The 23,384-nt window shown below is 39.9% G+C and overlaps 1 protein-coding gene across 2 annotated transcripts in view; it reads left to right on the top strand.

Annotated features, from left to right (window-relative positions):
• The first annotated feature begins 2,063 nt into the window (after positions 1-2,063).
• TAOK1 (TAO kinase 1) overlaps positions 2,064-23,384 on the top strand; it is a 167,472-nt gene continuing 146,151 nt past the window's right edge. For both annotated transcript variants that reach the window (XM_059380827.1, XM_059380826.1), the window contains exon 1: positions 2,064-2,728. The gene's annotated coding sequence lies outside the window, so the exon portion shown is untranslated. The remainder of the gene's footprint in view (positions 2,729-23,384) is intronic.

The raw sequence follows: 23,384 nt of genomic DNA on the forward strand, positions 1-23,384 counted from the left end.
TGATGGCCTATTAGAGATTTACTTAAAAATACACTTGGGTGGAGGCAGGCAGCACCTGGCTGGCTCAGTCGGCTAAGATTCCGACTCTTGATTTTGGCTGGGGTCCCCATATCAGGGTCGTGGGATTGAGTGCTGCATGGAGCTCCACTCTCAGTGAGTTGTCTGCTCCAGATTCTCTCCCTTGTGCCCTGTCCCCACACCCCTGTGGTCACTCTCGCTTCTTTCTTTCACAAACAATTAAATCTTAAAAAAAAAGTACACAGGGGTGGGGAAGGTTGTGGGAGAATAAGTGAAACAAGAATGATAAAATGTTGATAATAGTTGAAGCTAGGTGATGGACACCTGGGTTTTTTTTTTTTATTATATCCCATTCCTTTTGTGTATGTTTGAAATTTTCCATAGAAGATTAAGAATAAATATTATAGGAAAGCCTGAATCTCTTTCCATTCCTAAATGTATGAAATAACTAGAAGAGAACATTTTTTAAAGGTTTTTAAAAAAAATTTATTTGACAGACAGAGATCACAAGTAGACAGAGAGGCAGGCAGAGAGAGAGGAGGAACCAGGCTCCCCGCCAAGCAGAGAGCCCAATGCGGGGCTCGATCCCAGGACCCTGAGCCAAAGGCAGAGGCTTTAACCCACTGAGCCACCCAGGCACCCCTAGAAGAGAACATTCTTGCTGTAACTTTCAGAAGAAAGGATCAGGATTGGAAAGGCATCATTTAAAGCATAGATGGAGGAAGAGAGGCTCCAAGGGCAAGGAGGTAGAAGGAAAAGTGGTTTTGAGTGGTGTTGAAAAGCCAAGGAGGAACATAGTTTCAAGAAGGAAGGAGTATAAACTATATCAAATATTGCAGATGTCAAGGAGGATTAAAATGACTCTACTAGGCACAGAAAGTAGAAGGTCGCTCTTGACCCTTGTAAGATCAGTTTCAGCGGAGATGAGAAGACAAATTTTCTAAAAAGCTTGTCTTTGAAGGGGAGGAGAGATGAAGATGGTAATCCTTCTTTACCCTCCAAAGAAACTAGGGCATGTTTTTATGCTGAGGGGAAGTTGCCACTTGAGAGTAGTTGGCAATACAGGGGAAAAGAGGACTCACTGACAGAGTCCTCTTACTATGAGAAAGCATATTTGTAACAAGTTATATGTATAACCCACTGAAGTGGTTATCTTGTTTCACTGATCATAGCCAGTTTACTTCCCTCCTTTACTGTAACTTCCAATTGTTCTGGAGTACACTTTTACTCATAAGTCTCACACAGCAGATCTCTTTATCTCACTGCTTACCAGTTGAAGAAGCAAGACTTTTTTTTTTTGGTAACTGCGCTTGAGGCACACCTTTTGGTTCCTGAATAAAACTGCTCTTTTTTTCCTCTAAACAAAAGTCTTCACCACAGAAATTTAGAAGCTCTCTTTCCTGCGTTAGGACTCGTAGGACTCTTCAGTTTATTTGCAGCTCCTGTTTCCAAAACTTACCATCACTCAACCTACTAAAGACATACACTGAAACTTCTCAAGAATTTGTCTCTTTCCTACCATTACCAACATGAGGGGTGGTTTAATCTGTATTCTCCTCTAATTACCGTTCCAGAAGTTCTTATAAGCTTTTAGAATCTCAAAAACTCCACTACGTACTGATGACACTGACCAATTTCCCTCTGAATTCCACGGAGTAGTTGAACCAAGGTAAGAACTGGATATCCTACATGCCAGGGCAAGCTTCTCATTCGCAGGATTATGGGGTGGGGGGCGCGGATATTTTGGAAGTGAGGACAGAGGAGAGCTGATAAACTCTTCTTTCGCAGATTTCAGGGAGAACTGAATGCACCTGATGCCAGCATGGCATAAGAGTTAGACCGCCGAGCGCGGCCAAGCTAGACTAAGGCTGGGACTCAGGCGGGGTACCGGGAGACTCCGCCCAGTACAAGCACTCGCGCGCTCCCGTGAGAGCGCGCACGCGTACGCAGTACTGTCTCGCGCAGGGTCGGGCCTGTCAGGCGGGAAATCTCGCGAGATCGGAGACTGGGATGACTGTCGGGAGGAGGGGAGTGGTGTTGGGGAAGGGGGGGGGAAGCCTGGGCAGCGGCCGGGCTCTGTGGCTTCAGGGCTCGGAGAGAGAGAGGGAGGGTGGCAAAGATAGTGAGTCGGTGCCGCCGCCTGTCTGAGGAGAGAGGAGGGGTCCCGCTTGCCTGCGCCCTTCGAGGGCCGAGAGCGCGAGGCGCCCGCGAACCTCTGAGGCCTCCCGGCCCCTGGGGACCCCGCCCCGCCGCCGGCCGGCCGGCCCGCGGCCTCTCTTCCCTTTGTGAGCGCCCCCTTCCCAGGGGTGGTGGTGGTGGCGGAGAACTGTGCGTGGGCCCGCCCGCCGAGGGGCCGTGGCGGGGGACGAGAGGGCCTCGGCTGTGTGAGGACGGAAGGCGGCCGAGGCCCCGGCCGGTTCCCCCGAGGCGGCGGCAGCGGCTCCCAGCACTTCCCCGCGCCATCTTAGCTGAGCCCAATCTCTGAGGGCGCCTCCTCGACCCCGGTCGTCCCCTCGCCCCCTCCCCCCCCCGCCCCTTGTCGCAGAGCTTGGGCTGGGCGGCTTGCTGGGGCTCGGGGGCGGGGGGGGCGGCGGTCGGTCGCCAGGCCCCCTCCTCCTTCTCCTCACTCCTCGCCCTCCAGCGTAGCGGCCACCCGAGCGCCGCAGGGGGCTGCGCCTGCCTACTCCGCCCCAGACCTGTCGGCGAAAGGGTAAGGGCACCTCTGCTTTGGGAAAGGGAGACATGGAGGGGGCGGGGAAATTCGGCCTACTCTGGCCTCTCGGTGAAGGGAGGTGGGGGTGGGGTAGGGAGGGAGACAAGGAGGGTCTGTGATTCTGTGGGTGGGGTGAAGAAGCTGGTGAGCTGGGCGCCCTCCCGTTTTGAGGGGCAAGAGCAATTACATTCCTCTTTCCTGAGGGTCACCGGAAGGGGTGGTGGAAGGGGATGTTTCGAGGAAGGTGTGGCTCTCTTGGGGAGACTGGGTTGCTGTGCACCCCGATTTAAAGGCGCGAGGTCCCTTTCCCTTCTGATCCTTCTGCTCCTCCCTCTCCTTTGTAGTGTCAGTATTCTTGGGAAGGGTAGCCTGCTGAGTGGCTTCCACCCCGGCTCAGGAAATCTATACTCGTATAGGGGTGATGGAAGCGTTTCTCTCCCCCTACCCTTCCCCCCTTCCCCATCCTTTAGTCTGCTGCAATGCTGCAGAAGTCCAAGGCAGTTTCTTCATACACAGGCCCTTGTATACACTGAAGGGAGGGGGAGCTGGAGAGGGAAGTAATGGCGCTTCCCTTGGAAAGGTTACCCTTTTCCCTTTGGTTTTAAATCGATAACAGTACGGGTTTATAGTCTTCCCCTGAGATCTGTCCCTGGGAAGTGTATCTATTCCTGTTGTTATTGTTGGGAGATACGGCCTCTCGAGAGGGACCCTGCCATGTTTGAACAGTTCTGATGTCTCTTCTCGCTCTCTTTTAAACACTAGATTGACATTTTTTTTGGTGAGGATGTTGGGTTTTCACTAGGATTCAAATAAAATAATTTTGTACTCTTTCTTGTCCCTTTCCTTTTCCTTTCTGTGACTTTAGTAGTTCTTGAAGAATTATGAAAGATTAATGCATACAGACAGGCCGTCTAATGGACATTTCTCCCTGAGCTGTGAATTTTTAGGGTTCATACCATTTTGTATAACATTAGAATTGGAATTTTCTAAAATGATTAGGATACAAACCTTCCTATAGGAATGCTTTTTTTTCCCTAAGGAAATGAGAGAACAGACACTAATTTGCCTAATTATGCTGTGATAGGATCTGTGTTATGTAGTCAATAAATCACTTTTTCACTTCTTTTGCTTCGTGTCAAATTGTTTAAAACAAATCATCTTATCTGTTTTACAGTAGTACTTGTTGGTTTTGTCCTTAGTAGAGTAGAAGTAAATAAAAAAAAATTTTAACATTCTAGAAGTGTGTTGCCAAGTGCTTTTTGTGATCAGAGTAATCTTGAAGTTTGTTCAAACTTCTTTAAGTATTTAGATTTACTGATGAAGTGAGTTCAAAATGTTTCATATATGAATGTTCGAAGATTAATTTATTTTGTTTTTTGCAAAGCAACAAAGACTAATATATGTACACATCTGGACTGTTTTGATATTTTACTCACAAGTTGTATTTGGTGTTTAAGCTTTGCTTAGTGGGTGACTTATTTTAAAATATTTCTGAATGTCATGTATACTTAATGTTCATCAGAGCTTTTTTCGTGTGTTTGTTGCATTTTGAAACCTGTTTCAAGACCGGGATTTAAAGATGTTAGTAGTGTTAGGCATTAATTTAATTTCTGTCCTCTAATTTCATGATTTTGATATTTCACTAATGGTATGTTAAGTCAATTTATTTTTCCTCGGAAAGTAGAATTCTTCTTGCTTTCTTTATTCCCTTTTTATTTTTATCTGAATTCATTTTGACTTAAACAGCACTTCTCATTTGAATCTTTATTTTGTGGCACAAAGCTGCATGTTGTGGTGTGTAGAGTTTCCCTTTACATGGGAAATTCTGCCATAAAGTCTAATTCTTTATGTTATGGTTTGTTGTTGATAATTCATATATACTAGTATGTATAAACCCAAGCATACTGCTCAGCAGAGAGTGACTGTTTTTGTCTTGGAAAGATGCATGCAGAGATTTGTCAATAAAGGCTACAGAGCTTAAGGGATGTAAAGAGAATATAAGTAAACTACTTGCCGTATTTCAAAATGCATGCTAGAACTAAGAGATACTCTTTTTTTTTTTTTTTTTTAAAGATTTTATTTATTTATTTGACAGGCAGAGATCACATGTAGGCAGAGAGGCAGGCAGAGAGAGAGAGAGAGAGAGGAGGAAGCAGGCTCTCCGCTGAGCAGAGAGCCTGATGTGGGGCTCCACAGGACCCTGAGATCATGACCTGAGCTGAAGGCAGAGGCTTTAACCCACTGAGCCACTCAGGTGCCCCTAGAACTAAGAGATACTCTTAAGGACAACTAAGAAGAAACCCTGTTTTCCATAGCTTGTAGGAATGCTAAAAGTGGTAAAATATGTTCTTTATCAGTTAGATAAATTCATTATTGGGAAGAACTGCCTGAGGGTTATTTCAGCTGACCTTGATGCCACTCTTAGGATACTGAGAGCTGTTAAGTCTGGGTTTGATTGATTTCAGTTTAGTTTGGTACTTATGTTTCTAAATAGTTCACTACAAAATGGCAGTGTACATCACTTCCTGTTCTTTCACAACTGACTCTTTCTCTGGATTCCCTTTTAATGACTTAACTTTTGGCATTCTGATATCTGATGTGTTAATTTGGTTATAATTCTCATGTTTTATAAATGAAAGAATTCCTAAGAATCAACTGGGTTTAATAGCCTAAGATTATCTTGACAGTAACTAAACTTCCTTGCAAAACTGAAGGATAGTTTCTCAAACATATTTGAACTATGAGAGGTTTTAAAGAAATGTAACAGTGTACAGGACCAAAAATATGAGTGAACTGAATGGAAGATAATTACTGTATTTTCTATAATACAGATTTGGGAAGAACTGTGGATATGGCAATTAATTGATTATGTTTTAATATTAAGTGGGCTTTCTGTATATCAAGGCACATGCATATTTGGTCCCATGTTATGATGCAATTCCATTAATAGAAAAGAAGCTGACCAGAAAGACGAGGTGCTCTTTAAAAATTTTAATTAATTAATCAATTACTTTAAAAGTGGGCTCCACACAGAGCCCAACATGGGGCTTGAACTAATGACCCTGAGATAAAGACCTGAGCCTGAGATCAAGAGTCTGACAGCCAACTGAGGCACCCCAAGACTGGATGCTGTTATCTAAACATAAAGAGTATACTTTATTTTAGTAATTTGCTGGCACTTAGTGGATATAAATACTTAGTAAATCCAGAAATTATCTAGGGGCCAGCTGTTGGCATTGAAAGTAGATTTTAGATTAGTCTGTTATTCACATTACCTGGAGATAGATTCTGTTTTTTGTTTGACTGATCTGTGTATTAAAATCAGTTAATTTTTTCTTTGTATCCCTTTTGGTTATCAATAGTGTCTGTTATAATAATTGCATTCATACTAATCTAGCCTATTAAAGGAGTTTTTTGGCATGTATTAGCTGTTGTTCAGGTCAGGATCATATATGAATGAGTCTTTTCTGAAAAGTTTTATTTCTGTAGTCGAATCTTGAATAAAATTGAAATTGTTCTGTTAAAGGGAGGGCCAGCGTTATGTTTGTCTGCCTTTAGGTTTCTACATTTGTTCGTGGCTAGATTATTTTTTTATATTCTTTAAGATTTCAAATTCTAAGATGTAAGTGAAAAAGATATAAACCTGTATTATTTCATTCCATTACATTTCTTTTTTTTTTTTTTTAATTTTATTTATTTATCAGAGAGAGAGAGGGGGAGAGAGCAAGCACAGGCAGACAGAATGGCAGGCAGAGGCAGAGGGAGAAGCAGGCTCCCCGCTGAGCAAGGAGCCCGATGTGGGACTCGATCCCAGGACGCTGGGATCATGACCTGAGCCGAAGGCAGCCGCCCAACCAACTGAGCCACCCAGGCGTCCCATTACATTTCATTTTTAGATTAAAGTATTTTAATATTTACTCAGTGATATTTAAACACAGCTACCCTTTTTTTTTTTTTTTTGAGTTTTATTTTTTATGTAAGCTATAGGCTGAAAGAGGGATTTGAACTCATGACCCCAAGATCAAGAGTTGCATACTCTACCGACTAAGCCAGCCAGGTGCCTCTAAACATAACTACTTTTTTTTTTTTTAAGACTTGATTTATTTATTTGATAGAGTGGACACAAGCAGATGGAGTGGCAGAGGGAGAGAAGGGAAGCAGGTTTCCCCACTAAGCAGGAAACCCTTACTCCGGGCTCCGAGTATGGTCTCAGGCTCCCCTCCCAGGGCCCTGAGACCATAACCTGAGCCAAGGCAGACGTTTTTAACCAACAGAGCCACCCAGGTGCCCCAAATATAACTACCTTTAATTGGCCTCTAACTTACCTTTAAAGTTGAGAAGGGGCTGATTTTTCCTTTCAATAAACTTATTCAGTATCATAGTGTTATGCAGATTTAGAAGTAGATGAATTAATTCCATTTTAAAAGATATGCACAATTTAGTTTCTTTTTTCTTTTCTTTTTTCTTTTTTTTTTAAGATTTTATTTATTTATTTGACAGAGATCACAAGTAGGCAGAGAGAGGAAGGGAAGCAGGCTTCCTGCTGAGCAGAGAGGACCAACCCCCCCCCCACCCCCCTGGTGCAGGGCTCGATCCCAAGACCCTGGGATCATGACCTGAGCTGAAGACAGAGGTTTTAACCCACAGAGCCACCCAGGTGCCCTCCCCCCTTTTTTAAAAAAAGATTTTATTTATTTATTTGACAGGCAGAGAGGCAGGCAGAGAGAGAGGAGGAAGCAGCCTCCCTGCTGAGCAGGGAGCCTGACACGGGGCTCTATCCCAGCACCCTGGGATCATGACCTGAGCTGAAAGCAGAGGCTTTAACCCACTGAGCCACTCAGGCGCCCCCACAATTTAGTTTCTGAGAGAAGCACTGACAAATAATGGAATGGAACAAAATATTCTGATTTGCAGCCACTAATAATAATAGAACTGGCACTTAATATTATTATCTTAATTTCACCATTTATTAGTTGTGTAACTTTATGTAACTTTTTAAAGACTTTCCTCACCTCTAAAATGAAGATAGTACTTTATAAGATTTTTAGGTGTAAATGGGATGATCTTAAGTACTTAACATATTGCCTGATACATAGTAAGCTGTCAGTAAGTTGTTGCCTATCACATTAGCACTAGCTACTTAGTAAATGTTTACAAATGGAGTCTATTATTTAAGACTGAAGTACATTCCATAATTTTGATTTGGATTAATACATTTGGAGCTCAAAATATATTTTTGAAAGAAATGATTAGAATTTCTGATCAAGAGTAGCTTACAAACTTTGTACCTATTGCGGACTATATAGTCTGCAATAGATTTTCTTTTTTCCTTGTGGATAAAGCCTGTCCTAAAGAACAAAATTTTCTTTACCTTTGGTTCTTGATTTTTATATTTAAGAGTCAGTTGATGTCACTCTTCTTCCTGGAACTTTTTTCACCTTCCTTGCTTTGAAGGCATCCAAAGTACTCCTGCTCTCCTAGACTTGTTTTTATAGGTATCCTTTGTGTGTCCTTACCATGAAGTGCTTTGTATTCCACAATGCGTTAATTAACAAAATTTAAGGGATGATCATATGCCAGTAAGACATAATCCCTGCCCTGGAGGAATTCTGTCTTTTCATTTTTTCTACCTCTTGAATATTTTCTTGAAGTAGGAAAGTAAGAACTCCAATGGTTGTCAGTTCCTCTGACCCAGTGCTTTTCAAACTTTAGGTTGTGACTTATTAATGGCTTGTGAATTCAGTTTAGTGGGTCACAAAAACAATTTGTTTTAATGAAAAATAGTGGGGTGCCTGGGTGGCTTAGTTGTTGGGCATCTGCCTTCTGCTCGGGTCGTGGTCCTTGGATCCTGGGATCAAGCCCTTCATTTGGCTCCCTGCTCCTCCGGAAGCCTGCTTGTAAGTTCCCACTCTCACTGTGTCTTTCTCCATCAAATAAATAAATAAATAAAATCTTTTAAAAAATGAAAAGTAGTATGAAATAACAATGTGATATGTAAGGGTTAGCATTCTAAAGAGAGACTTTTGTTGTTGTTGTTGTTGTATTTTTGTGTGTTCTGGATACACAGTTAAATTTTCTTGAAATTTCTTTTTCAAATCCTCCTTTTTACTTTTTGTTTATTTATTTATTTATTATAGTAATCTCTACATCCATTGTGGGGCCCGAACTCACAGTCCCAAGTCATGCTTTACTGCTGAGCCAGCTGGGCACTGCAGCATCCTTTTTTCTTCAAATGTCTCTGAAGTATGATATTCTTGTTTGTTTGTTTGTTTTTCTTCCAGTAAGTCTACTTTTAGTCCCTCCGATTCTATTCTCTAGTCTGTTTGGTAGTTATGTTATACATATTTACCTTTTTTAGGCCTCAGCCCTTGTTAGAGAACTGAGGACTCTGTCTTAAAGATCCTGGGTAGAGGGATGCCTGGGTGGCTCAGTCAGTTAAACATCTGTCGTCTGCACAGGTCATGATCCAGGGTCCTGGGATCAAGTCCTGTATAGGGCTCCTTGCTCATTGGGGAGCTGCTGCAGCCTGTGCTTGTGCTTGATCTCTTGCTCTCTGACAAATTAAAAAAAAAAAAAAAAAAAAAAAAAAAGGATCCTGGTTAGGGTGCCAGCAATTTTTGCTGTGATGGTAACTTGGGTTTTTTATATTGATTTTTATATTGGGGAACCTGTGTTATCATATACCTGGAGTTGTATATCCTCTGTCTATGAGTACAGTTTCTTAGGAGTCTCAGAATTTATTTTTTGGGCACCTGGGTGGCTCAGTTGGTTAAGTGTTGGGCTTTTGATTTCAGCTGAGGTCATGATCTCAGCGTCCTGGGTTGGACCCCGATTTTGGGCTCCATGCTCAGTGGGGAATCTTCTTCTCTCCCTTTGTGCCTCCCCCAGCTCATGCTCACTCATTTGCTCGCTCTGTCTTTCTAAAATCTTTAAAGATTTTATTTATTTGACAGACCGAGATCACAAGTAGGCAGAGAGGCAGGCAGAGAGAGGAGGAGGCAGGCTCTTCACGGAACAGAGAGCCCGATGTGGGGCTTGATCCCAGGACCCTGGGATGATGACCTGAGCTGAAGGCAGAGGCTTTAACCCACTGAGCCACCCAGGCGCCCCCCAAAAATTATTTTTTTAAAAAGGAAAACTTTATTTGAGAAAATGTCTTTTATTTTTATTTGGGCTATATGTGGATTTTAAAAATATTGCAACATATTTTAATAGGATTTACAAGGTGACTTTAAATATATTAAATAACTACATTAAGTATATTTTTAAAATTTGTGTGCTTCAGTACATGATATCTAACATATTCTTGTATTTTGGTTGATGTTTTGAGTCCAATTGTAGTGGTTAAGAGTTTCTAGTTCATATATATTTTTTAAGATTTTATTAATTTATTTGACAGAGAGAGAGAGACAGCAAGAGAGGGAATACAATTTGGGGGGGGGGTGTGGGAGAGGCAGAAGCAGGCTTCCCGAGCAGCAGGGAGCTACGTGGGGCTTAATCCCAGGACCCTGGGACCATGACTTGAGATGAAGGCAGATGCTTTAATGACTGAGCCACTCAGGAGCCCCTTTAGTTTGTATTTTTGATTGATATCTTCAAATTTATTTCCACTGAGATTGAGATCAGAAAAAGTTGATGAATAGCATTTACTAAACAGTTAGGTCAAGGTTTTTCACTTAAGAAATTTAGTGTCACTCAAAATTGAGAGAGCTTTCTCTTTGCTGAAAGCATCCATGTTCTTGTAAAATTATTTATTTACCTGTAACTGTACTTGATAACTGTACTTGATAAGCTGAAACTTTACTCTTTATTGTTGTATAGGAACTCTGTATAGTGCAGTGTTTGAATAATTTCATGCTGTGTATATGGTAGATGATGACTGTGATGTATGGACCATCACATTATAGGAGTATGGTATTTGTTTTGTTTTCTTTGGAATTCAAGGGGGTTCTGAGTCCCAGAGGATCAATATAACATGCTCATTTTCAGGTTCTTTACCTTTTGGGCGGGGGAAGGTCATAGGGAGTGGGAGAGAGAAAATCTTAAGCTGGCTGTGGCCAGATGCAGGGCTCAGTCTCACAACCGTGAGATGACCTGAGCTGAAATCAAGAGTTGAATGAATGCTTACTGAGCCACCCTGGTGTTGCTCAGATTCTTTACTTTGACATGTAGTTGTTGGTGCTAATTTTTCCATTATCTAGAAAAGCAGAAATAATTTGAAAATAGAGTAATGAAAAGATCCTTCCTTTCCTTTTCAGTTTAGGTACTAACAAATATTTTTGTGTATTATGTGTGAATGTTCAATTCTATAAAATAATGCTTTAAAACTTTAGAGTAAAGGGATTTTAGGAAGGAAAAGATGTGAGAATTTTCTGTTTAGGAAAGAAATGTCCTGTAATAAACTTGGTTATTAACAATGGAAAGTATACGGGGCGCCTGGGTGGCTCAGTGGGTTAAGCCGCTGCCTTTGGTTTAGGTCATGATCCTGTCAGGGTCCTGGGATCGAGTCCCACATCGGGCTCTCTGCTCGGCAGGGAGCCTCCTTCCCTCTCACTCTCTCTGCCTGCCTCTCTGCCTACCTGTGATCTCTGTCAAATAAATAAATAAAATCTTTAAAAAAAATTCTATAAAATAATGCTTTAAAACTTTAGAGTAAAGGGATTTTAGGAGGGAAAAGATGTGAGAATTTTCTGTTTAGGAAAGAAATGTCCTGTAATAAACTTGGTTATTAACAATGGAAAGTATACGGGGCGCCTGGGTGGCTCAGTGGGTTAAGACTTCGGCTCAGGTCATGATCCTCAGGGTCCAGGGATCGAGCCCCGCGTCGGGCTCTCTGCTCGGCAGGGTGCCTGCTTCCTCCTCTCTCTCTCCCTGCTTGTGATCTTTCTCTGTCAAATGAATAAATAAAATCTTAAAAAAAAAAAATAGAAAGGATAGAATCTGGATATGTTTTTGTTTACATGACATTTTGCTTGAACTAATTATACATAAACATACAAATGTATAGTAAACTGATTGGAGAGAACCACTGTGTTCAAGAATAGCATGGCTTCTGGGGCACCTGGGTGGCTCAGTGGGTTAAGCTGCTGCCTTCAGCTCAGGTCATGATCTCAGGGTCCTGGGATCGAGTCCCGCATCGGGCTCTCTGCTCAGCGGGGAGCCTGCTTCCTTCTCTCTCTCTCTCTCTCTGCCTGCCTCTCTGCCTACTTGTGATCTCTCTGTCAAATAAATAAATAAAATCTTTAAAAAAAAAAAAAGAATAGTATGGCTTGGAAGAAAATAAAAATACTGATATATGAATTTTGTTTTTGTAATAATGTATTAGGTAATTCCATAAGTTAGAAGAATAATTTTTTTTAGGATTTTGTTTATTTATTTGACAGAGATCACAAGTAGGCAGAGAAGCAGGCAGAGAAAGAGAGAGAGAGAAGGAGAAGCAGACTCCCTACTGAGCAGAGAGCCAGATGCAGGGCTCAGTCCCAGGACCCTGGGATTAGGACCTGAGCCGAAGGCAGAGGCTTTAACCCACTGAGCCAGCCAGGTGCCTCTAGAAGAATAACTTTTATAAAAGTTTATTACTTAGTGAAAGATGTTATTCCAAAATCCTAAACAATGGATTGTTACCAGATGAATTTTTTCTTTCTCTGGCTGAATACATATACAGTAGATGATGTTTACTATTTAATAAGTAAATAAGGGTGGTGGGGGTTTCTTGGTTTATATTTTACTTTGATTTTGCATTTAGTAGTTTTAGTATTGGAATTGAATTTGATTTTGTGCCTGTAAGGAGGACCAAATGTGATTTTTGAAAAAACATTTTTTTAAATCAACAGGAATGGACCTACTTTAAAAGTTGTATGTTTTGAGAACTTTAGATAGGAATCAAAAAACTTTTCTTTATCAGATTTGAAATGTAGATATTTTGTTTTATTTTTTTTAAGATTTTTTTTTTTAATTTTTTTTTTTTGACAGACAGAGATCACAAGTAGGCAGAGAGGCAGGCGGGGGTGGGGGGGAGTAGGCTCACTGCTGAGCAGAGAGCCTGATGTGGGGCTCAATCCTAGGACCCTGGGATCATGACCTGAGCTAAAGACAGAGGCTTTAACCCACTGAGCCACTTAGGCTCCCTGAAATGTAGATATTTTAATAATGTGTAATTCTTTAAAAGTTTTGGATAATGCTGTTGGATAATTACCCTCGATATTTTACTCTAAACAGCTAAATTTAACAGGTATCTAGTTAATTTAAACGTCTTGGAAGTACAGATTTTCATTTAGCCCTCCAAGTGATGGTGTGGAATATATTAGGGTATGAATGGTGAAAGATACACCAGAAATATGTTTTGTGATGGTCTTTGAGGTGGTACAGCCAGTCATTAAGAATAAAATGATTCTGGGGCACCTGGGTGGCTCAGTGGGTTAAAGCCTCTGCCTTCGGCTCAGGTCGTGATCCCAGGGTCCTGGGATTGAGCCCCACATCGGGCTCTCTGCTCCGCAGGGAGCCTGCTTCCTCCTTTCTGCCTGCCTCTCTGCCTGTGATCTCTGTCTGTTAAATACATAAAAAATCTTTAAAAAAAATAAATAAAATGATTCTATTTTTGAGATATGAAATGTTCATTAAGTAACAAAAAAATATACTTTTGACAATTTGTTAAGGTACACTATTATTCTACTAAATTATATTGGATTAGAGTTAAGTGGAATGGTATCCCAAAATTTAGTATCCATTATTTTACTCTACCTTATTCGGGTGGCACTGTGATATGAAATTAAAACATTCTTTGAAAGTGTTCTTTTTTTTTTAATGCTCTTGAAGCATAGTCATTAAAATGGAAATCAATTTCAGTTTAATACTTTTGATATATTCAGGTTATAACTTAAGTTTTATTGATGTATCTATGAAAACACCAAATCAAAATACTAATTGATGAAATTTGAATTTAAACTACCAGAATAGGGTGCCTGGCTGACTCAGTCTGTAGAGCATGCAACTCTTATTCTCAGGGTCATGAGTTCGAGCCCCACCTTGGGCGTTGATCCTACTATAAATAAATAAGTAAGTAAATATCTTTGGAAGAAAAAAATAAAGACTACCAGTTTAGCCAGTAAACTGTGTAGTTTTAGCTTTATCTTAACCAAAAGGAGATTCAGTAATAACACATGTATTTATTATAGATATTTGAGTCCTAAATTCTAGGCACTCTGCTGATCATAATGACATCTATTTATCATACATTTTGAGTGCTGTTTGCTAAGTACTGTGCCAGGATTCAAAAAAACAAGTAAGGCTTGATCTTTCGTTGTTTAGTTTAGTAGGGATACAGACTTGGAAATAAGTACATATGATAATGCAGTGCAAGATTTCTCAACCATGGCAGTATTGACATTTTAGGGAGGATAATTAATTGTTATGGGGATCTGTGCTGTGTATAGGATATTTTGGAGCATTTCTGGCCTTACCAATTAGACGCCAGTAGCACTCTCTCTCTCTGCCCTGTGACAATCAAAACTGTCTACATTCATTGCCAAATGTCCCTGGCAATGAATTATGTCTCATTGAGACCCACTGGTGTAATGAATGCTAAGGTTATGGGAAGTAGAATGTACAAGAATTGTTGTAGCTGGAGCGCCTGGGTGGCTCAGTGGGTTAAGCCGCTGCCTTCGGCTCAGGTCATGATCTCAGGGTCCTGGGATCGAGTCCCGCATCGGGCTCTCTGCTCAGCAGGGAGCCTGCTTCCTCCTCTCTCTCTGCCTGCCTCTATGCCTACTTGTGATCTCTCTCTCTCTGTCAAATAAATAAATAAATCTTTAAAAAAAAAAAAAAGAATTGTTGTAGCACAAGTGAAGGTAGAGTTAAGTGATATTTAGGTGGAATGATCCCCAAGGGAATGAGATTTTATGTAGGTCTTGAAGAAAAGTAAAGTGGAAAGGATATTAAATACCTGAGATCATGAAAGATCAATATCTAAGAGGGTGATTACTAATGGTTTGTGACTATAGGTTATTTATGTGGTTTGGGGTGGATATTTGGTAAAATGAAGGTGAAAAGTTACTTTGGGGTCATCTTATTTACTTCTTTTTAACTAATTGAGACATAATTAGTATAGCATATTAAGTATAAGCTTGTTGAATTTTTGTAGATGTATACAGTCATGTAACCACCATGCAGAACACTGCAGAATACCACAGAACATTACTAGCACTTCTTATACTTTTTCTTCTTTCTTTCTTTCCTTTTTTTTTTTTTTAAGATTTTATTTATTTATTTGACAGAGAGGCACACAGTGAGAGAGAGAACACAAGTAGGGGGAGTGGGGGAGGGAGAAGCAGGCCTCCTGCTAAGCAAGGGAGCCTAATGTGGGTCTCGATCCTGGGATCATGACCTGAAGGTAGACACTGAACGACTGAGCCACCCAGGTGCTCCCTTAACAGTTATTTCCTCAAGGGTCATTTTTGCTGTGCTCATAACTGATATGAAAATAATATAAAAGCAAATGTGTGATAGGATTATGTTTTAAAAAGATTACTCTGGGGGCACCTGGGTGGCTCAGTGGTTTAAGCTTCTGCCTTTGGCTCAGGTCATGATCTCAGAGTCCTGGGATCGAGCCCCACAGGGCTCTCTGCTAGTGGGGAGCCTGCTTCCCCCCCACCTCTGCCTGCCTCTCTGCCTCCTTGTGATCTCTGTCAGATAAATTTTAAAAATCTTTAAAAAAAAAAAGATTACTCTGGAGATACAGAGAATAAATGGTAAGAGGTTGTATATAGAGATGTAGAGAGACTGGTTAGAAGGTCTAAGGGGGAGAGCTGATATGATGGATTTGAGAGAGATTAAAACAAATTGATGGGGTTGGGGTATACTAGAGGTAGGGGAAAAGATAAGTTGAGGATGACTTGGTTTGTAAGCAAATAAGCAAAATATAATAATTTTGGCTTTGGTTGTATTTGTCAGGAGAGACCAGGTAGTGTTATGGTAACAGTTCAAAAATGTTAGTGGCTTTTAAGAGGACATATTTTTTGCTTGACACGCTGTAGGTATATGGTGGGTTGTGGGGGATTCTGCTTGTTCTTGCTCTGCAGGGTCTCAGATTGATGGAGGCTCGCTCTCAACACATGATTCCGTGATCTTCATGGTAATAGAAAGGAGACTGTTGCTAATAACTTACTGGTTCTTAAAGTGTCTAGAAGAGGGTCCTGTCATTTTGGCTTATTAAATTCATTGGCCAAAGCAAGTCTTACGGTCTTAATAGATTTCACAGAAGGGTTGAGGAAGTGCAGTCTTACTGTGTGTTCTGAAGAGAACTGAAATGTTTCAGCCATAGTGAGTATTTGTTGAATTATATATGTTATATATGTTGAATTATAGCTTATTTAGTCTTTTAAAAAGTGAATTATGTTAGGGTGCTTGGGTGGCTCATTTGTTAAGTGTCTGCCTTAGGCTCCAATCATGGGTCCTGGGATCAAGCCCTGCGTCAGGCTCTCTGCTCAGCGGGAAGCCTGCTTCTCTCTCCCCCACTCTGTCTGCTTGTGTGCCTTCTCTCGCTGTGTCTCTCTCTGTCAAATAAATAAGTAAAATCTTAAAAAAAAAAAAAAAAGTTGCATGCTATACAGACTGAGCCCTGAGCCAGCAAGTTGCCCCAAAAGCTGCTATTTTGTATTCATTCATTCTTTTTTTTTTTTTTACTATCTTCTTATATCTGCCTATATCATAATAGAGTTATTATTAGGATTTGAGTGTGAAATTTTTATCAGTTCTTTGTACATGAAATACTACTGTATGTGATTTATTTTTCTGTTGCTCTTCCCTAGTGAGAATTTCCTTTCAGGTGTAGGAATTGCTAGTCTTGGGGCATGTTGGTAATTAGAATAAGAGGAAGTCTGGCTGTTGGGAATAGAAAAGTCAAAGTAGAAGACTTGAGGCAGGATTTTGTAAGAAAACTTTAGGAAAGATTAAAGGAAACAAATCTGATATGTAAAACTGTCTTCCTGTCTCTGCTGAGGGAAGGAGAGATCTTACCTTTGGGAGTCTAACAGTACTTTGACTTGAAGTTAATGGGTAGAGCCAAGGCTCTCTATGATGGGAAAGGCCTGTGAGAAGTCAGTCAAAAGCATTTCTGTCATACAAGCTATCCATGCATCTTGGGACTATGGGTGTCTTTGGGAAGTCATAAGCTTCTGCTTTAAAATCAGAAGGGCCTTAATGGGAAAAAAGTTTAATTATTTAGAATAAGTTAAAACTGTACTTGATATAAAATTCATAATATTCAATAAGATATACCATAAAAAGTAAGTTATCCTCCCATGTCTAACCCCTTCCCACACTGTACGCCAATTTCTTGTGTATCCTTTCAAAGGTACTTGGTATTAATTTGAATGGTGGATTAGGCATCAGGGGAAAACCCTCCTAATGTGTGTCTGCAGAAAAGTAGTACATGTTTATAAGCACTTCAAAAACTCTAAGGAAAGAAAAATTTATAGTTAATGGTCTCTATCTAGCTGGTTCAGTTGGTAGAGCATGTGACTCTGGATCTTGGGCTTGTAAGTTCGAGGCGGACGTTGGGTATAGAAATTACTTAAAAATAAATCTTAAAAAATAGAAAAATTTATAGTTAGTAAATTAATTGTGTGGTACACATTAAAAATTTAGGATATGTAAATGTTATTGGTATTCTCTTAGTAATTTAGTGTGTGCAAAAACATGCAAAAAAATTTCTAAGAGCATAAATCTACTGGTGATCTTGGTCTTTTCTGACCCTGTTTTCTTTTTTAATATTTCAAGTGCCTAAAATAACATTAATTCATTAGGTTGATTTTCAGGGAGCAGGACTTTGAGCTTAGAGAGAGCCTGTATCCCTGTTTGCAAAATACTGTGTTAAATGCTAGGGGAAATAAAAGGTGTTCATGAAAGACATACTAGAATTCACAAGGAAAATAAATATTCATGTGTGGTCCTAAGTGTCTTCCTTGTAATGCTTAAGACTATTTATCATCCCCTTCCTTAAAAATTTTATTTTACTGTCCCCTTACTTTAGACGTCTTTTAGCACTTGATACTTTTCTTTATTTATTTCTCTGTCTTCTATTCACTGTCTCTCCCAGCTTCATTTTACCCAACTGAGAGGTCTTACATTTCTTGGTTATTCATAGATGTGTCATTTTCAACATATATAAAATGAGCTCATCTTTTTCATTTCCCCTTGCGAAAGGTTCCCCTTATTTACCTATTTCAAAGTTAATAATTTTTAGTTAATAACATTTTTTAAAGTCAACTTTACCAGGACGCCTGGTTGGCTCAGTCAGTTAAGCAAACTTCTGTGTTTGGCTTATGGCATGATCCCAGGGTCTTGGGATCGAGTGCAGCATTAGGCTCCTTGCTCAGTGGGGAGCCTGCTTCTTCCTCTGCCTGCTGCTCCCCCTGCTTGTACTCTCACTCTCTCTCTGACAAATAAAATCTTAACAAGAAAAAATAAAGACAGCTTTTTCAAGGTATAATATACTTGCAGTAAAAGTCACACATTTTTAGTGTTCAGATAACCATCAACTTAGTGAAGATAAAGAACATTTTTCTGTCTAGTGGAAATTCCCTAGGCCCCTTTGCAATCAGCTTACCTTAGTCTATTCCTAGGCAGCCACAGATGTGATTTCTATTACTCTGAATTAGATTTGTCTTTTCTAGAGTGTCATAGAAATGAAATACAGTATGTATTTTTTTGTTGTTGTTTTCTTTCTCTTGGCATAATGTCTGTGATATATATGTTGCTGCATGTATCATTAGTTCCTTAGTAATATTCTAGTGTTTGGTTATACCATAATTTATCTGTTTACTTGTTGATTGATATTTGAATCATTTCCAGATTTTAGCTATTATAAGTAAAGCTGTTAGGAAGATTTATGTGCAAGCCTTTTGTGGGCATTTGTTTTTATTTTGGTTGATAACCTTCTAAAACCTTGCAAGCTAGAAACTTTGGATTGTTTTTTATTCTTTTAACCTCTTCCCTCACTTGTATTCATCTAGTAGATTATGAAGTCATGGGGTTTCTTCCTTTGGAATATGTTTCATCCCTTATTCTCTTTTCCAAGGACCTTTAATGTTCTTGTGAGAAAGTGCTTTTTATTTTGTGAAACCTCATTTTTGGAGTAGAAAATGTAAGGGTGATTATGCAGATGGTGCCCTTTCTGAGTAAGGTTTATAGTCAGGTGGGGATGCAGACTGAAATTGGTGAGAGGATGGTGCTGACTTTGAAGTTTCAGTATGGGAAAAAGGGAAGTTGCTGTTGGATGCACTCCCATCCCTGTAAACACTGTTTTAGTGGGTTGAGAATAATACTTTAGTTTATCTTGGTTTTTGTTTTGTTGTATATTCACAGGTATGTATGTTGTGGTAAAAAGGGAAGTTTAATATTAAAGTAAGTTTAATATCATGGATGTTATCAATGCTATGTAACCTTAAGCAAATTACTTAATATCTGTGGGCCTCAGTTTCATCATCTGTAAAAGGATAATATCTGTTATATAGGGTTATTAAGAGGATTGGATGTGTTATTACTGTGTAGCTCTTAGAATAGTACCTGGCATATTGTGTTATATAAGTATTAGTATTTTTACCTTAATTCTCCATTACATTAAAGGCTGTCTGGGGCCTGTGGGTGGCTCAGTCAGTTAAGTGTACAGCTCTTGATTTTGGCTGGGGTTAATGATATCAGGGTTATGAAGATCAAGCCCCACTTTAGGCTCTGCACTTATTGTGGAGTCTGCTTGAGATGATCTCTCTCCTTGTGTTCTCTCTCTCTCTCTCTCTCAATAAATAAAATATTTAAAAAAGATAAAGGCTATCTTCCTTTTGCATTTCAGTTCCTCTTACATACTGCTGTGATTTATCTCCTAACACTCCACTCTCCTGTTACCTGTTCAAACCTACAAAGGCACTGTATCATCTGGCAGCTATTTATGTATCTTTCTTTCAGTTGTGGTAAAATATACAAACAGTAAACTGTACAAATGAAGTTTTACAAATGTATCTACCTCTCAAATTAAGCTTTAAAAAGTTTCTAACATTCTAGAAGTTTCCCTCTTGTTCCTTCCCCCTCAACAACCATCCATCCCACATCTGTTTTGACTTTATCATAGATTACTTTTGCAAACACGTCTTTTTTAAAATTGAAGTATAGTTGATATATAACATTATATTAATTTCAGGTATACAACATAGTGACTTAATATTTGTATAGCAAAATGATCACTACAATAAACAAATCTTTTTTTAAAACGATTTATTTATTTATTTATTTGACACAGAGAGACAGAGACAGAGACAGGGAGAATGGGGGAGGGAGAAGCAGGCCTTCTGCCAAGCAGGGAGCCTGATGTGGGCCTCGATCCCGTGACCCTGGGATCAGGATCTGAGAGGAAGGCAGATGCCTAATGACTGAGCTACCCAGGCGCCCACAAATAAATCTTAAAAAAAAAAAAAAAAAATTTCCCTCTCCAAAATACGAAACATGGCATGGAATATAATCTAAGGAGGGACAATAAAATCTCAAATCAGTTTTAAAAATTTTACTCAAGGGGTGTCTGACTGGATCAGACAGTTTAGTGTCTGACTCCTGTTTTCAGCTCAGGTCATGATCTCAGGGTCCTGAGATCAAGCCATGTTGGGCTCTGTGCTCAGTGGGGAGTCTGCTTCCCTCTTTCTACCCCTGCCTCTGCTAGTGTGTGTGCACATTTTCTCTCAAATAAATAACTAAATTTTAATTTTTTTTTTAAACTCAAGAGGTGCCTGGCTGGCTCAGTTAGTAGAGCATGTGACTCTGGATCTTAGGGTCATGAGTTTGAGCCCCATATTGGGGGTAGAGCTTATTATTTATTTATTATTGTGAATTATCCAGTCATATTTTCTTTTCTTTTTTTAAAATTATTTTTTTATTTTTTATTTTTTATAAACATATAATATATTTTTATCCCCAGGGGTACACGTCTGTGAATCACCAGGTTTACACATTTCACAGCACTCACCATAGCACATACCCTCCCCAATGTCCATAACGCCATCCGCCTCCCCCCAGTGACCCTCAGTTTGTTTTGTGAGATTAGGAGTCACTTATGGTTTGTCTCCCTCCCACTCCCATCTTGTTGGGGGTAGAGTTTATTTTAAAAGTAAAAAGGAGTAGGTTGCTTGGGTGGCTCAGCTGGTTAAGCAACTGACTTTAGCTCGGTTCCCATGGTCCTGGGATCAAGCCAGGCTCCTTGCTCGGTGGGGAGCCTCCTTCTCTCTCTATTTGCTACTCAGCCTGCTTGTACTTTCTCTCTGTCAAATAAAGTTCTTGAAAGAAGATAAAGTAAATAGGAGTACCTGCACTCCTGCTGAGCAGCCAGCTCTTGATTTCAGCTCATGTCATGATCTCAGGGTCTTGAGTTTGAGCCCCACATCCCACTTTGCACTGTGTAGGAAGTCTGCTTGAGATTCTTTCCCTCGCCTCTCCCCCTTGTAATCACTTGTGTGCTCTCTTTCTCTAATAAATAAATCTTTAAAAATAAATAAACATTTTATTCAGTTTTAAAATTAAACAAGGCTTTGAGATGACAGATGTGTACCTTCAGCTTGCATTAATGGAAGAAACCACACAATGTGTGTATTCAACTTAATTTCCAGTATGTAACCACTCCTTTTCTGATGATCCAACTGTTCTCTCTAAGACTTCTTATGGAATAACTACATTAGTTTTTTTCCTATTAAACCTGGTGGGCATTGTGAATCTTACCTGTGACTATTTTTCCTACCGTATTTTGAACAAAAGCAGGAACAGACAAATTCTCAGTCCCTTTCTTTCATTAGTAAATATGAAAATTTGTTAAGAGGGTAGCTCCATGTTACATGTTCTGACCAACAACAAAGAAATACACCACAAGAGAACACAGGGAACTTTTTGGAGGTGATGGATGTGTTTAGTACCTTGGTTGCTGTGATGGTACATAAGCAAGTGTATGGTTATGTGCACTCATCAAAATGTATACACTGAATTTGGGCAATTTTTCTTTAAGATTTTTATTTTTAAAGATTTTATACAGAAAGAGCATGAGTTGGGTAGGGGCAAGGGCAGAGGGAGAGAGAGAATCTCAAGCAGACCCCATGCTGAGTGAGCAGCTCCTTCATAGGAATCTCATGACCCTGAGATCATGACCTGAGCTGAAACCAAGTTGGTTGCTCAACCAACTGTGCCACCCAGGCTCCCTGCCGTTTGTTTTTTGTTTTTTGTTTGTTTGTTTTTTTTAATTTTAAGATTTGAGAAAGAGCAAAGTGTGTGCATACATGAACAGGGGAATAGGCAGAGGGAGAGGGAGAGAGAATGAATGTGGAGCCCCATGCAAGGCTTGATGTCACAACCCTGAGATCATGACCTGATGAAATCAAGAGTCAGACACTTAACCCAATGAGCCACCCATGTGCCCCAAGGCAGGGTTATCTTTCATTCATCTTTTATTATTTTTTTCATCTTTTATTATTTAAAGAATATTTGTTAAATGAGATTCCGGTTGTTCCTTTATTTGCCTTTCCCATCTAATCATTTCTGAATCCCCAGCATCAAGGGTGGTGCCTGGGAATTGGTGAAGTCCTGATAAATATTGAGTGAATTATGCTTATTTTGGTTTTGATATTGTCTAGTTAAATGAAAGCAAGTGGTTTAAGCTTGATAGAAGAATGCTTGATCTTATAGTACCTTTTCCCCCATGAGTTACTATGTATATTTGGACATTGGAACATGGAGCATTATTAAACTTTAATGATTTGCTATGATAATTATTTCTTTCCACATAATGATAAAAACTGATGTTTATTCTCAGTTTTTACGTTTTTTATGGATGTTTTGCTTTTTTGTGTGTGATTGTCCTTAAGAGCTCTTACAGTAATTGCTTAAAATAAAACGGATCTCTCATTTGCTAATATTCTGCCATATCATAAAAATTGATTAACTTGGGGCGCCTGGGTGGCTCAGTGGGTTAAGCCGCTGCCTTCGGCTCGGGTCATGATCCCAGGGTCCTGGGATCGAGCCCCACATCCGGCTCTCTGCTCAGCAGGGAGCCTGCTTCCCTCTCTCTCTCTGCCTGCCTCTCCATCTACTTGTGATTTCTCTCTGTCAAATAAATAAATAAAATCTTTAAAAAAAAAAATTGATTAACTTTGGGGGGCGCCTGGGTGTGCAGTCAGACGAACATCTGACTCTTGGTTTTTGCTCAGGTCATGATCTCAGGGTCATGGGATCGAGCACTGCAGTTGGCTGTGTGTTCAGTGCAGAGTCAGCTTGTGTCTCCCTGTCTCCTTTTGCCCGTCACCCTGCTCTTTCTGTCTGTCTCTCTCTGTCAAATAAATAATTTTTTTATTTATTATTTTTAAAAGGTTTTATTTATTTATTTGACAGAGAGTGCACAAGCAGGGGGAGTGGCAGAGGGAGAAGCAGGCTCTCCACTGAGCAGGGAGCCCAATGTAGGACTCAATCCCAGGAACCTAAGCTGAAGGCAGATGCTTAACTGAGTCACTCAGGCGCCCTAATAAATAAAATAAATCTTTAAAAAAAATTCATTAACTATGGAGGAGTAAGTATTGTGAAGATTTAATATTTCTTCCATTAGATTAATTATAGAAATGAAAGTAAGTGCTGGGAT

This window comes from Mustela nigripes, chromosome 16 (genome assembly GCF_022355385.1).
Source record: "Mustela nigripes isolate SB6536 chromosome 16, MUSNIG.SB6536, whole genome shotgun sequence".
NCBI lineage: Eukaryota > Metazoa > Chordata > Mammalia > Carnivora > Mustelidae > Mustela > Mustela nigripes.